The sequence below is a fragment of the Brienomyrus brachyistius genome, unplaced genomic scaffold, assembly GCF_023856365.1.
Source record: "Brienomyrus brachyistius isolate T26 unplaced genomic scaffold, BBRACH_0.4 scaffold55, whole genome shotgun sequence".
In the NCBI taxonomy this organism is placed as follows: Eukaryota; Metazoa; Chordata; class Actinopteri; order Osteoglossiformes; family Mormyridae; genus Brienomyrus; species Brienomyrus brachyistius.
The window spans coordinates 584,868-601,323 of NW_026042330.1; the positions used below are offsets into that span (position 1 = coordinate 584,868).

At 40.8% G+C, this 16,456-nt stretch overlaps 1 protein-coding gene and 1 long non-coding RNA gene across 2 annotated transcripts in view; one reads left to right on the forward strand and one right to left on the reverse strand.

The window, feature by feature from the left end:
* Window positions 1–16,456, reverse strand: part of mreg (melanoregulin) — a 116,167-nt gene that overhangs the window by 8,749 nt on the left and 90,962 nt on the right. The window lies entirely within an intron of this gene.
* On the forward strand, window positions 10,770–13,612 carry LOC125724143 (uncharacterized). Its single transcript, XR_007387171.1, has 5 exons — window positions 10,770–11,076; window positions 11,169–11,231; window positions 11,889–12,047; window positions 12,356–12,451; window positions 12,641–13,612. It is a non-coding gene; the product is annotated as an uncharacterized LOC125724143 (long non-coding RNA).

Sequence of the window (16,456 nt, forward strand, 5' to 3'; positions counted from 1 at the left end):
AGCTGTTCATCACCATGCAAGAGCGTGGAAAAATAGAGGTTTTAAAACATCGCAGGGAACGTCTCTAACTCACACAAACTTACTACTTAGATTATTAGATGTTGTACAATTACCGACTCGCCTTGCACTGTGCAAATGTAAAGCACACCAAACCGATGCTTCCACAATAGCTAAAGGAAACAACTTTGCAGATAAAACTGCCAAAGAAGCGGCCCTGAAACAGCCCACCTTATCAGTGGCAGACATTCTTTTCATAGATAGTGATGTGCTGTGTGATGCACAGATTCATGCTCCTAAAACAGAAATACAGAGTTGGATCAAGAGAGGAGCAATACAGCAAGGGAAAGTTTACTATATGAATGACAAGCCCATCCTACCAAAAAACTTATACAAAACAGCTGCCTTAGTGAGCCATGGAAATACTCATGTCTCAACAGGAGGGATGGTACATATTATCCAGCAATACTTTTATGCTATAAATTTTTCTGATTATGCAAAGCAATTTTGTAGAACATGCTTAATTTGCTGTAAACATAATGCACAGGGTAACATGAGACCAAAACGTGGCCAGTTCCCTGTAGCTGAGTACCCGTTTCAAGTTGTACATATGGATTTTATTGAATTATCTTGGTCACAAGGGAAGAAGTACTGTCTAGTCATTATAGACACCTTTTCTAAGTGGGTAGAAATATACCCTGTAAAGCACTGTGATGCAATGACTGTTGCAAAATGTTTGGTAGGCCATTATTTCCCTACTTATGGCATACCTCATATTATAAGATCAGACAATGGGACTCATTTTGTAAATCAGACCATGTCCCTTTGTTCACAAGCATTAGGTTTTACGCTTAAGAATCATTGTGCTTATCACCCTCAGAGTGCAGGCTTAGTGGAGAGAACTAACGGCACTATTAAAACAAGGCTCAGAAAAACAATGGAAGAGACAAAAAGGCCGTGGCCAGAATGTTTGTCTCTAGTAAAATTGTGGATGAGAATAACTCCCATTCCTGCAGGATTAACACCTTTTGAGATAGTGTACGGAAGGCCGTTTCCTCTAGCAACCGAAATGAGTGATATAGGGAAAGCGGACAGAGAAAATACATTGGCTAATTGGATGCGAAAGTTGCTATCATCACAACAAAAACATAGCCCCAGTAGTCTGCCAGTAAATTCTGTTTCTAACCAACAGGATAACTTGCAGCCAGGGGATTGGATCCTGGTCAAGGTCCTGTTGCGGAAGGAGTGGAGCACACCCCGGTGGGACGGTCCTTATCAAGTCCTCCTCACAACACCAACAGCTGTGAAAATAGCAGAACGACCTTCCTGGATACACAAAAGTCACTGTAAACCCATCAAGCCCTTATCAGAGGCCTCAGCGACAGAGTAGCAGTGGAAGTCCGCTACAAAGGCACAGTAACCAATAGGGTGCTGCTGTCTCAACCCGGTGAAGAAAACAACTGAACTGCACTCTATTAGGATGGCTCTGACGGGGTGGGGATGTGGGAAGGTGACTCTAGGGGTCATTCTTGTTGTTGGACTTGTATGGTTGTCCTTGCTCCCACTAGCTCCATTGCAACACCTACAGCGATGGACCCATGACGACTTCCATCTGCGCCCGTTGCCTGCTGACCACTCACACCCGTTCATGAAGAACTACTGGTATCGATATGTACATGACACTGTAACAGCAAAAAATGTGACGAATTGCTATGTTTGTTCTGTGATGCCTACTCATAGTGAACGACCTACTGTATATGGAAAACCCATGAATATGTCCCAGGCCAAATGTGCCGCATCTTTTGCAGGTATAGGGTACCAAAGTATTGTTTCACTTATATTTTGTTTTGTTTTGTTTTTTATTTTGTTTTTCTGTTGTTTTATAACTGTTATACCATGTTTGAAAATGTTTATTAATCAAGCTCTTAATGCTGCTTTTCGGACACACAGTACAATGTTTCTCTCCCTTACTCAGAATATGGAGACAGAGCCTGTTTCCAGCGATAGCGATGAAGAAGACATGTAATTCATAATGACAGCCAAGCCGAAAGCACCCGTGCAGGGCTCGGACCTGAAGTAACGGAATTAGATGTTTTTCTATGATAAACAGGAGGAACGACTCCTGATGGTTTTCTGTACTCCACAGTTAGGATGATGATGATGTGATCTAAATGACAGTTGTACTGGAAATGCTTTTGCAACTTGTACAATACTGATGTTTTTGATCATACTGTCATGATAAACAGGAGGGACTGTTAGGTTGAAGAAACTGTTATTAATCATTTTGTTATCACTCCTGTATGATCAGCAATGAATGTAAATATGTATATATATTATTTTGTTTTCCCCTAGCCTCATACTTTAGATTATATTAATAATAGCATTCCCACCTTAGCAAAACCAGAACTTTCTCTCACCTCCCTATTACTCTTGCGCCTCCCACTGACTATAAATAAAGGAGTCAAGGGGAACCACCCTTTGTAACACATTCTGCTGTAGTTTGCATTGCAGAGAGTGTGGGTACCCTTGCAAGTAAAACTGTAACCTGTGTGTGTCTCATAAATGTGGAGTTGGGGTGGAAACGCCGGGCGCTTTCCCCAACAGTAAATCTAATAAAAGTGTGTTTTTATAATGAAATGTTACGGTTCACTAAACTACATTTAAAATAAAATATACTTTCTAAAAAGTGCTCCAAAGTACATTTAAAGTACTTTGACATCATATTTGTTTAAAATAAACTTTTAGAAAAGGCACTAAAATGTCGACAAGTGTACTTTTATTCAAGGATGCCTTAGAGTACTAAATCATGTTTAAATGCAAAATAAAATATTACTAAGTACATAAAAGCATAATAAAAGTGTAGTTTAAAAAAATATGTGGAAGGGAAACGTATTTTATTCCACTTGTAGTATTCAAAGCACACTATTAATACACTTCAGTATATTTTTTTTCACAAGGGTATTCAAGGACGCTTACCATTTTTCCCCGAGTTTTGGAAGGGCTTGGTGAAGACAGGGAAAGGTGTTACTCAATATGTTTTGTACGCCACTGGTCAGTGTATGAGACACCTGCCTTATTTCCATGGGAAGGGAAAGCACTGCTCAAGGATACTTTAATTATTTTGGGAACTGCACCTAATTAGTCAGTGTGTGTAGAACGCTTACCCCCATCCTTAGGAGCAGGGGATACATTGATTATAGAAACTTTCCAATTGAAACTGCAGGCAGCATTGCTCGGACAAAATTGTAAATTTTGGGTGATCCTGGCAAGCTCATGAGACTATTTTCCAAGACACTCTTAGAAAAGCCCTCAGTAATGTTGAAAGTTAACACCGGTGAGAAGGTAACTTAAGGTGAATGTGACCTATGGTGACAAAACACACCAATTACAGCGCTATGTGCTGAAAACGGCTGGACCAGCTCTTCTTGGACATGAGTGATTAAGAAAAATTCAGCTTTATTAGCATGCAATTAAAGCACTCAACATAGAAGCAGGCCTCAAGAGCTCCAGTATCAACTCTGATCAAAGATTGTCACAGCTATTACAGGCTAATGCACAGGTGTTTGAAAAAGGCATTGGTAAACTTAATCACATAAAAGCTAAAATTAATTTGAATAAAAAGGCAATACCTAAATTCCACAAAGCACGCCCGGTGCCGTATGCACTGCGTCTAAAGATAGATGCTGAACTGCAGAGTTTAGAGACATCTGGCATTTTCTCAAAGATTGACTGGAGTGACTGGGCTACACCCATTGTCCCAATGATGAAGAAAGGCAAAAGTGGAGGTGTGCGCATATGTAGAGATTTCAAGGTGAGCATCAACCCAGTTCTGCGCACAGTGCAATACCCCCTGCCACGAATCGAAGACATCTTCTCATCTTTAGCCGGAGGGGAGAAGTTCTCTAAGATTGATTTGTCACAGGCTTATCTCCAAATGGAGGTGGAGTCGTCAAGTAGGAAGTTCCTGACTGTCAACACACATAAGGGACTTAAACCAATACAATTGCTTAATGTTTGGTGTTGCATCAGCTCCAGCTATTTGGCAAAGAGCCATTGATCAGGTGCTCCAGGGTATACCTCAAACACAATACTACCTTGACGACATAATTGTGACAGGAAAAGATGACACTGATCACCTTCAAAACCTCAGTATGGTGCTCACCAGGCTAAATGAGTATGGCTTACGGGCAAAGAGAGACAAATGTGAGTTCTTCAAAGAAGAAATCTCATATTGTGGACATGTCATCGACACAAATCGCAAGAAAAAACTGAGGCAGTGCTAAAAGCACCTAAACCAGAAAATTTGTGAAAGCTGAGATCATATCTAGGTCTGGTAAGCTTTTACCATAAGTTCCTCCCAAATCTTGCCTCCGTGCTGTATCCACTGAACATACTGTTGCAGATAGGAACCAAATGGCACTGGTTAGACAAATGTGAAAAAAACATTTTTAGAAAAAAAAAGATAAATAAAATCTTACCCACTATGATCCATCATGGCCTATTCGACTGGCATGCGATGCATCCCCGTATTGCATTGGCGTTGTTTTGTTGTATACTATGGTTGACGGATCTGAGCGTCCAATTGCATTCGCTTCAAGGTCTCTGACAAGTGCAGAATGCAATTATGCTCAGATAGACAGAGAGGCCCTCAGTCTTGTGTGGGGCATAAAGAAGTTCCACCACTACCTCTTTGGCCAAAGGTTTACTTTAGTGACAGACCTCTAGCCTCTTGTATCCATTTTCAACCCTCAGAAAGGAATTCCTGTCATGTCAGCCACCCGATTACAACATTGGGCATGTATAACGGAGTGTCTGCTGTCATCGAGAATATGAAGCTACCTTGGAGTAAACTTGTCAAGGTCGCTACAGATGGATCTTCAAATTTAACTGGAAAAAAATGTTGGACTGCTGAAAAGAATTCAGGATAAAGTGAAAGAGGAAAACCCTGACCAAGATGTTATTTTCCTTCACTGCATCATTCACCAGGAATCTTTGTGTAAGTGTGTATTACAGCTTAATCATGTTGTGAATACAATCATAAAACTTGTTAACTTCATATGAGCAAAGTGTCTTCAGCACCGTCAGTTCATTACTTTTCTGGAGTAAACCAATGCAGATCACCACGACTTACTTTACCACTCTCGTGTCCGCTGATTGAGTTTGGGCAAAGTGTTTCAATGAGTGTGGAGCTCAAAGAAGAGATACGCACATTTTTGGAGTTAAAGGGGAAGTCCAACGAATATCCTGAGCTGAGCGACAAGAACTGGCTGTGTGACTTTGCGTTTGCTGTAGACATATTTTCACACTTGAATTAGCTAAATGTGAAGCTACAGGCTAAAGATCAGTATGTGCACAACATGAATTTTGATAGCCTTCAAATCCATCCATTTTCCAAACCACTTATCCGACTGGGTCGCAGGGGGTCCGGAGCCTATCCCAGAAGCAACGGACATGAGGCAGGGAACAACCCAGGATTGGGGGCCAGCTCATCATAGGGCACACTCACACACCATTCACTCACACATGCACTCCTATGGGCAATTTAGCAAGTCCAGTCAGCCTCAGCATGTTTTTGGACTGTGGGGGGAAACCGGAGTACCTGGAGGAAACCCCACGACAACATGGGGAGAACATGCAAACTCCACACACATGTAACTCACGTGGAGACTCGAACCCGGGTCCCAGAGGTGTGAGGCAACAGTGCTAACCACTGCACCACCATGCCATCCCTTACCTGGATCATGTCACCCCTTAGTCTCCTTTGCTCAAGGCTAAACAGATTCAGCTCAGCTAAACTCTCCTCAAAAGACATTCCTCTAAGACCAGGAATCATTATTGTACCCCTACATTGCACCCTTTCCAAGGCAGCAAGGTCCTTCATAAGTTATAGTGACCAAACCTGCACACAATATTCTAGTTGGGGTCTTACCAAGGAATTATATAATCGTAGTATCGCCTATCTTGACTCCACACACCTAGAGATGTAATCCAACATCCTGTTGGCCTTTTTTATTGTTTCCCTACATTGGCGAGAGTGGTACATGGAAGCATCAACATACACATGAGGTCTTTCTCATAATCAGCTACCTTTATTTCAGTGAAACCCATAAAATATCTGTATTTTTTATTTATGCATCCTGCATGGATTACCTTACATTTATCTACGTTAAATTTCATCTGCCAGGTATCGGCCCAGTCACTAATTAAATAAAGATCCTGTTCTATCCTCTGTGCTGCTAGTTCAGTATCTGCTACGCTACCCACTTGCAAATTTAACCAGTTTACTGTATGTATTGGTGTCAATATCATTAATGTAAATTAAGAACAATAGTGATCCTATAATTGAACCCTGCGGGACCACACTATGAATGCAGTCTCACTGTGACATTGTGCCTCAAATAACTACTCGCTGCTTCCTGTCTGTTGCGCAGTTTTTACATAAGAACATAAGAACTATACAAACGAGAGGAGGCCATTCGGCCCATCAAGCTCGCTTGGGGAGAACTAAACTAATAGCTCAGAGTCGTTAAAATCTTATCTAGCTCTGATTTAAAGGAACCCAAGGATTCAGCTTGCACTACATTATCAGGAAGGGTTTTTGATCCAAGCTGCTACGGTTCCTAAAATCCTTGCAGCTTTCAGCTTAAGCAAGAGCTGTTTGTGGGGGACACCATCAAAAGCTTTCTGGAAATCTAAGTAGATCACATCGTAGGCCTTTTTGTGATCAATTTCTCTTTTAGCTTCCTCAAATAACTCAACTAAGTTAGTTAAACAGGATCTACCTCTCCTAAATCCATGTTGGCTATCCCTCAGAATGTTATTTGAATTCAGGTAATCTGCCATTTTCACTTGGATTATAGCTTCCATTGCTTTTCCAGTTATGCAAGTTAAATTTATTGTCCTGTAGTTTGCTGGATTACACCTATCCTCTTTTTTGAATATGGGTGTTATATTTGCATGCTTCCAATCAGAAGATACCACACCAGCAGATAAGGATTTCTGGAATAGTAAAGTTAAAGGTTCCTCATCTCTTTTAAAACTATAGGTAAGATGCCAACAGGGCCCTGCAATTTATTTATTTTCAGTTTAGCTAGACTTTGTACCATATCAGCCTCAGTTATGCATATATTTGTCATAGACAACACTATATTCGTACTAAATGGTGGTAAGTTACTCGTGTTCTCTACTGTGAACACTTGTGTAAAATAACCATTAAACTCATTTACTATATGATTTCATCTTCAATTATAAGGCCCCTACTATCCTACAAATTAGTCATTTCAGCTTTTAGAGCTCTTTTGGAGTTAAAATTGTGGAAGAAACTTAATGTGATCCTTAGCCTTCAATGCAATCTTCCTTTCTACATTTCTCTTAATGAGTCTAGCATTATTTTTTAACTCAACCTGTAGACTTAGATACTTCTGCTTTATTTTGAAATCATTAGTTATTTTCCATTTGTGGAACAGAGCCCTTTCCATCCTGACTTTATTCTTAATTTTTGTAGTAAACCACCTTGGTTGCAGTTTCTTAGATGTATTTTTGCTGGAAACTGGTATGAAGTCCTCTTGCACTTGCAACAATGTGCTTTGAAAAAATTCCCATGCCTCTTCAACAGCTTTGCTATTTATCTCCATCCAGTGTACAGTTTCCAGTTCCAGTCTCATACCATTAAAATTAGCCTTCCTAACATTGTTTACTTTTGTATTGGACTTTGCTCTCCGGACACTAAAATTAACCTAAAATTTCACCATGTATCCTGGTTATTATAGAAAACAAGATCAAGTAGGGCATCTCCCCTGGAAGAGGTATTAACAAACTGAGTAAAAAAACAATCCTGTACTAATTCCACCATCTCAAGTTCATTTACAGAAGAGCCAGAGGCTATGTTCCACTGTAAATTAAAATCAGCCATAACCACCACATCGCTTTTATTACTCATAATCATGATGACGTCATATAATATCCTGCTTTCCTCTGCAGCTACATTAAGTGCTCTATATTAAACACCCACAATTAGGCTGTCACGACAACCAGGACCGAGCGATCGGGATCAGGGTATGCAAGCCGCTAAGCGCTTGATTTGGATAAACCAAACAGAGGCACTGAAAGGGACAGGCAAGAGGCAAGGTCGAAAGACAGGCAGGGAGGTCGTAAGCCGGGGGGTCAGTCCTACAAGGAAGCTCAAGACAGGAACACACGAGGGTGCGGGAACAGGACGAGCAGGAGCAGGCTGGGAGGACGGGTCAGGTACCGGGAAGGGTCTGGAACGGGAGAGAGAGAGGGGTAAGGAGAAGACACTAGGTAAACGGGCAGGGTTGGGTATCAGGGAGAGACAATCGACAAGAAAGTGCTTGGTATGGCTTCTACACATCAGCGCAATACTTCGCAATGTGTAAGTGACGTCTGGCTGGTTTTAACTCTATGCTCATCCTGCGCAATGAGCCGCAGCCGGTGGTGTCCGCCTGCGTGGGCGTGACATAGGTCATTTGAGTTTTTAGCATCTAGTTTTATCCATACAGCTTCTGTACTTTTATTTTTATCAATGAGCTCCCTTGCCTGCAAGTTTTACGTATACTGCAACACCACCATCTGTTCTTTACGGAACATTGTGTAACGATCCATATTATATTCTTCCCCATTTCATTGTCACTCATCCATATTTCTGTTATTCCTATAATGGTATGTGTCTGATGAAATTAAAGCCTCTAAATCATGAATTTTGTTTGTAATACTCCTAGCATTTAAATACAGACAGTAAAGGGTAGGCCTTTTACATTTCCCACTTTTAATATTAACTGGGGCTTTCCGTCTCTCCCCACCAATATTCTTAACTAACCTCCCTACCTCCCCAGTCCCTAGGTTAAACATTGCTCAAAAACTCTACACTTATGCCTCCCCAATACACTGGCTCTCCTCTGGTTAAGATGCAACCCGTCCCACCTGTTCCAGAAAGTCTTCCAGTGCCCCATAAACCTAAACCCCTCTTTCCTACACCACCCTTTTAGCTACGCGTTTAATCTCCTTATCTCAGCTAACTTAGCTTGGCTTGCACGTGGCACGGGAAGTATTACAGACAATACCACCGTGGATTTTCTGCTTCTAAGCTTATCTGCGACTTCTATAAATTTATCCTGCAGAACGGCCCTCCTGTCCTTTCCTATATCATTGGTGCCAACATGCACCACGACCACTGGATCCACCTCGGCTGGGGCCAAAAGCCTGTCCACACGATTCAGAAGGTCCCGTACCTGAGCACCAGGCAGGCAAGACACAGTACGGGACCCTCTATCATGGGTGCACACATAATTGTGTACACCTCTAAGAATTGCATCCCCTATTACCACAACCTCCCTCTTCCTGGGGGGAGGGGGTCCTCTGTGCCCAAGGGTCCACCTGCCTCCCCAGTCTCTTCCGATTCTAAAGCTGTAAGTACCTGAAAGTGGTTAGACACTGTCTAACTGCCTCTGTAAACTGTGTACATGTATGACTTTTGTTCACCCAGCTTTCTAGATCTGTTCTTCATTCTCCCCCCTCCCTGCTTGTGACATACACACCGTCTCCCTAAAAGGCATATTGACTCTTTCCTCTAACTCCTTGTTTTGTTGGATGAGAGCCAGTTGCTCCTTGAAGTCACGAACCTTGACCATGAGTAAGTCCACTAACTTACATCACTCACAGATGAAGTCCAACTGGACGCAAACATCTGGAAGGTCAAACATCTTGCAAAAACAACACTGAGCTGACCCCATAATTACCTGACTCACTATGACCCCGTCCTTTATTCATTTAGACCCAGTATATTTATATAACGTATTTAACTTTTCATCAGTCTAATTAACGTATAGTTAATACACATGATGTGCCAAGTTGGGGGCGGCATGGTGATGCAGTGGTTAGCACTGTTGCCTCACACCTCTGGGACCCGGGTTCGAGTCTCCGCCTGGGTTACATGTGTGTGGAGTTTGCATGTTCTCCCCATGTCATCGTGGGGTTTCCTCCGGGTACTCCAGTTTCCCCCCACCAATCCAAAAACATGCTGAGGCTGATTGGAGTTGCCCGTAGGTGTACATGTGTGAGTGAATAATAATAATAATAATAATAATAATAATACATTTTATTTAAAAGCGCCTTTCAAGACACTCAAGGGCACTGTACACAACAAATGATAAAACAAACATAAAAGCAGATAATTAACATAATCCTTAAAAAATAATCCAAAATACACTGAACAAAAATATAAACGCAACACTTTTGTTTTTGCTCCCATTTTTCATGAGATGGACTTAAAGATCTAAAATGCATTCCAGATACACAATATTACCATTTCTCTCAAACATTTCTCACAAATCAGTCTAAATGTGTGATAGTGAGCACTTCTGCTTTGCTGAGATAATCCATCCCACCTCACAGGTGTGCCACATCAAGATGCTGATCTGACATCATGGGTAGTGCACAGGTGTACCTTATACTGCCCACAATAAAAGGCCACCCTGGAATGTGCAGTTTTGTCTCACAGCAAAATGCCACAGATGCCACAAGCATTGAGGGAGCGTGCAATTGGCATGCGGACAGTAGGAATGTCAACCAGATCTGTTGCTCGTGCATTGAATGTTCATTTCTCAACCATAAGCCGTCTCCAAAGGCGTTTCAGAGAATATGGCAGTACATCCAACCGGCCTCACAACCGCAGACCACGTGTAACCACACCAGCCCAGGACCTCCACATCCAGCAGGTTCACCTCCAAGATCGTCTGAGACCAGCCACTCAGACACACTGTAAAAAAGCCAACTTATGAAAAGTTATCTAAATAAAGTTTTAAAAGTAAACTGAACTAAGATATTTTTGTTTGACATATTCAGAAATAATACTTAGTTTATTCAACAAATATGTTGCTTCAATGTTAAAAAACTGTATAATACTAAAAATGTTTTGTTGAACTTACATTAAAATGTTAGTTTTGCGTTAAAGCGTGCGTTTGCGTCTTGTTGGCGCAAGCGCATGGTAATTTGAAACTTCGACTGCGGGGATTACTGAAAGGGCAGCATCGTGCCAATTCACTCGTTTCTGCCGAGTTACAGGTGAGTGTCAATCATTTTCATGATCAAATTACTTTTTTTAAAATTTAATATGTGATGTGCTACCAAGCTAACTACCTAATCTGTTTTACTAGTGTAGTGTTGATTTGAAACAGCGTGCCGGTTCAAAGCAGTCCAGCATTTCTGCCAAATCATAGGTAAGTTATATATTAATCTTTTTTTATTATCATCTAACTTAACGTTATATTATTTGACGTGTAAGCTTGGATGTTGGTGTCCCAAAATAACTATCTATTCGAACGTAGCTGCTTGTTAACGATTTCGCGGGGTTATGTTAGCTTTTTAACTAATTTAGACTTTTGAATGCTTATGTTTGAACAGCGAATTTGTCATTTGTTTATTGAAAAAAAAAAATACACGAGTATTGCAATGAGTGCAACGTGACGTGTGCTAGTCATATGCATTTGCAAAACAAGGAATATAACGTTAACTTTAGGTCCTGTCTATCCGGATGCCTGTCGGCACTGTTTAAACGTTGCGCGTATTCTTAACGGTTTTGACAGCGGAACAGACAGTGGGAACTACTGTAAGTATATCAAGAACATCGTGTGACATTCAGGCAATATACATCACTTGAGACGTTTGGTTATCTCGACTAAACGGCCAATAAATTGTATTGTGGCGCTGGCTAACCAGGCCAACTTAACTTACCTCAAGACTGGAAGCTGGAAATCGCTAGCTTTTTGGTTGTTGATATTTTTAATTATTTTTGGAAATTCTGAACTTTATATTGGAAAATGTTCTGTTTATTTATACTGTTTTGTTGTTGTTGTTGTTGTTTTTAAAAAATGTAGATCTGCATGGAGTTCTTCCAGATCTGTAACATAGATCTCCTGAAAAAGTTCAGTGAATCACTTGATAAATATACAGCACCTCTCCTGAAACTGTACAGAAAAAGAAGAGATTCATTGGGTCCAGAAATGAAGACACTTTTGGACAAGCTGGATGAGCAGGTACTCTTTAAGATTCTTTAATATACAATACACATATTTAAAATACTGAAGTACCTTCCTGAATAGGGTAATTAAAGCAAGTTTGCATATCTTTCGTCTGTGTTGTGTGGGAATCTAATTGAACTGGTGAATTTTAGGAATAATTGTATAATAATTATAAACTATATAATTGTTCCCCACTGTGAAAGCATTGTGCAATTAATCCACAAATGATCAATTTGAGATCCATTTAATCCATAAGGCTTATAAGGCGGTAAAGCATCTGCACCCTTTGTAAACTTTCTTCTTTTGTTATTTTTTTTTTTCAGGCCAGTGATATTATCACTCACCGAAAAAGAGCAGCTCTTGAGGGACTGCCACTCATTCTGCGTGAAAATTCGGCTTTCTTGCTCAAGATGTGTCTGGTATGTTGCCCTTTTCATACCTTATTTGTAATTTGTTAGCATGCTTAGTATTACATTTGTTCATTTTGTTTGCACATTATAAAAATAATAATTAGGGCTGCAAGCACCACCATTGCTCAAGCCCTAATAACAATAAGTAATTATGTTTACATGTCAATTAATGCCCCCTCCTATCACTTAATCTCCTAGGACGTTGACCCTGAAGCCCACAGCACCAGAGGTGTAAAGATCGGAATCCTAACTGTGGTTGAGGATGATGTTGGCACTCCTGCTTCACTGGCCACTGTGATCAACCATGCAATAATCCTGGAAGAGGCCATTGTTCTTCAGGATATTCCAGATCTGCCTGAAGCCTTTGCTTACTTGTTCGGTCTCTTGTATGCACTCAATAAGGAATACCCAAAAGAACTGAAATATACTTTTGAAGTCATTCAGAAAATCTTTATGGATCTTGGTGATACCTGCTCTGCGAGAGTCCAGTCACTAAAATCAAAATTGTTGTAGCTGACCATTTTGCGGATGTTATTGGAGCTATGGCAAATGGGACAATGATTTTTGCAATCAAAATTTAGTAGTACATACTGATTTATTACAATGTATAATTTGGTTCAATCTTTGCACCTTTAACGAATACTGAATCTTTTAGTTTTGTTTTTTGTTTTTATCTGGCAGTAGCGGTACAAGCTATTTTTTTTTTTCTGATACACTTACATGCAGTAAAATAGTTCATGTTATATATGAATCATACTTTACTAAGGTTTGGGTTTATTCAGATGTGATGTTAATGTATTCTCAATGTTGATCTGCCGAAATAATACAAAATTCTTTATGCAGTGTTTGAATCTAGTATATTTTGACGTATACTTGTTTTGGATTTTATGTACTTTGCTGTTCTGCCGAATAAGAATGCTTTATACACTGTGGTTCGAGGTTTTGCTCGGATGCTTTTACTTTGGTTTCGGGTTTTTGGGCAAAATATTACTTTTTTTGGAGCTCATCTTTCAATTTATGTTGAAAAAAGTGGTAGTTTTTATAATTTACAAATTTCCAATGATTAACATTTCTGTACTATTTTTCTATAAACATGCCTAATGCAGAAGACGTGTATGGCATATGGTAGACTGTATTGTAATGTGTTCGGACAAACTATTAAAAAAAAAGAGAGAGAAATTTGTTTTGTGGTTTATTAAATTCTAATTATAAAAATAATCATGAATGCATAATAGATCAACCTGTTAGGTAAACAAATATATTTATGTTGTGAGAACTGAGGATTTTAACAAAATACTTTGAGTTGCTTTGTCTTCAGACTCTGTTTGTTCAGTTAACTCATAAAAATGCTTGTGATAGGTTGCCTTATTATTTTAAGTTAACTCAACTTTTTTTTTTTACAGTGCAGATAATGCACGGCCCCATGTTGCAAGGATCTGTACACAGTTCTTGGAAGCTGAAAATGTCCCAGTTCTTGCATGGCCAGCATACTCACCGGACATGTCACCCGTTGAGCATGTTTGGGATGTGCTTGACCGGCGTATACGACAGCGTGTACCAGTTCCCACTAATATCCAACAACTTCGCACAGCCATTGAAGAGGAGTGGACCAACATTCCACAGGCCACAATTGACAATCTGATAAACTCTATGCGAAGAAGATGTGTTGCATTGCATGAGGCAAATGGTGGTCACACCAGATACTGACCGGTTCTGAGTCCCCAGACCCCCAATAAAGCAAAAAACTGCACATTCCAGGGTGGCCTTTTATTGTGGGCAGTATAAGGTACACCTGTGCACTACCCATGATGTCAGATCAGCATCTTGATGTGGCACACCTGTGAGGTGGGATGGATTATCTCAGCAAAGCAGAAGTGCTCACTATCACACATTTAGACTGATTTGTGAGAAATGTTTGAGAGAAATGGTAATATTGTGTATCTGGAATGAATTGTAGATCTTTAAGTCCATCTCATGAAAAATGGGAGCAAAAACAAAAGTGTTGCGTTTATATTTTTGTTCAGTATAAGAAGACAGATTCAAAAAATGGTTATATGGAATAAGCAGTTTTAAACAAGTGAGTTTTGAGTCTAGATTTAAACAGAGGAAGAGAAGTAATGTTTGTAATGTCGGGAGGAAGCGAATTCCAGAGCCGGGGAGCAGAGCAGCAGAAAGCCCTGCTCCCCATAGTGGCAAGACGGTGGGAAGGGACAGAGAGAAGAAGAGAGGAAGAGGATCTGAGGCAGCGAGATGGAATGGCGACCTGAACCAAATCAGACAAATATGGAGGGGAGAGGTGGTGTATGGCCTTAAATGTATACAGGAGGATTTTGAAATTGATGCGATATTTAACTGGTAGCCAGTGAAGCTGCTGCAGAACAGGAGTGATGCGGTGGATAGAAGGGGTCCTGGTGATAATGCGAGCAGCAGAGTTCTGGACAAGTTGGAGCTTATTGATGGATTTTTGAGTAAGACCAAATAAGAGTGAATTACAGTAATCGATACGGGAAGTGACAAGACTATGGACAAGAATGGCGGTGGCGTGTGGGGTGAGAGAAGAACGGAGACGATTAATGTTGCGCAGATGAAAATATGCAGACCGAGTGATATTATTGATATGTGAATTAAAAGATAAAGTGCTATCTAGTATGACACCAAGGCTTTTCACATGTGGGGACGGGGAAACCAAAGAGTCATCTATGGCAATGGGAAAACAATTAGTTTTGGATATTGTTGATTTGGAGCCTACTAGAAGAAACTCTGTTTTAGTACTATTAAGTTTAAGAAAGTTTGAAGAAAACCATGATTTAAGTTCAGCTAAACAGAGGCTAAGGGAAGGTGGAAGAAGAGTGGAATCAGGTTTAGTAGACAAATAAAAATAAATGGTGTGTGAGTGTGCTCTGCGATGGGCTGGCCTGGCCCCCCATCCTGAGTTGTTCCCTGCCTCGTGCCCATTGCTTCCGGGATAGGCTCCAGACCCCCCGCGACCCAGTAGGATAAGCGGTTAGGAAAATGGATGGATGATGTGCCAAGTTCAATAAAACACTAAATTAACACGTGTTAAAATGTAACTTTTTAAATTATCCAATATCATTAGAAATAACCTTTGAAATTAAACTTTTAAAATAACCTTTATTAACAATTACATATCCGACAGTAACTTCTTACTGAACCACCTTTAACTAAAATAAAGCAAAGTTGCTCTTGGGAAGCCGAAAAACCATAAAGAACCCTTTCAAAGCAGGCTACTGCTGGAGTGGGAAAAGAAGCGGAAAATGTCCTCCCAGCCCCGACTGGTGACCGAGCAAAGCTCAGGAGCAACTGTCCTTTTCGAGTTAATGTTATCGACATTAGATAATATTACCCCACAGGTGTTTGCTGCGAAGGTACATGGACAGAAACGTCGCTCACGTGACACCTGCAGCTGTCGATAACACTTGTGCTGTTTATTAACAAGGACAGCCAAGCACGCTGACCGAAAAAAAAAATGTAACAATGACCACCCACGTAACCGTACTGGCACACAAACACCCAAATATACTTCCAAATAATTCCAATCAACCGTTTCAACAGGTGTACAAACACAATACAAGTCCACATAGCGTCTACACCACTCCCTCACAGTGCAACAATCCCAGCAGCCTCTACAGCAATCCCAGAAGCCAAATCCGACTCTCCACTCTGGAGGGCCAGTCCGCAACACAGTTTGCAGATTTCCCTTCCCTGGCTTTATAGACTGGTTTCTATGGTGCCTCTTTTATGGGTACGCTTGAGGTTGTTTCACTGGAATGTTGCTGGGGGGTGGTGCAGATCTTGTTTCATGTCCTGCTGTAAAGGCTGCTCCGTTCCCTCTCCAGATGCAATGATGGAATCATTAGCACTGTGGTGTTCGACTTGGCTGAGATTCCTCCTTGTCTGACCTGCTTTTGCAGTGCAAGCTTGCATCTGGTTGTTTCCTCCACCCTACCCTGGTGGAAGCGCAGGCCACGGTGAATTGTCGACTTTTTTCACCCA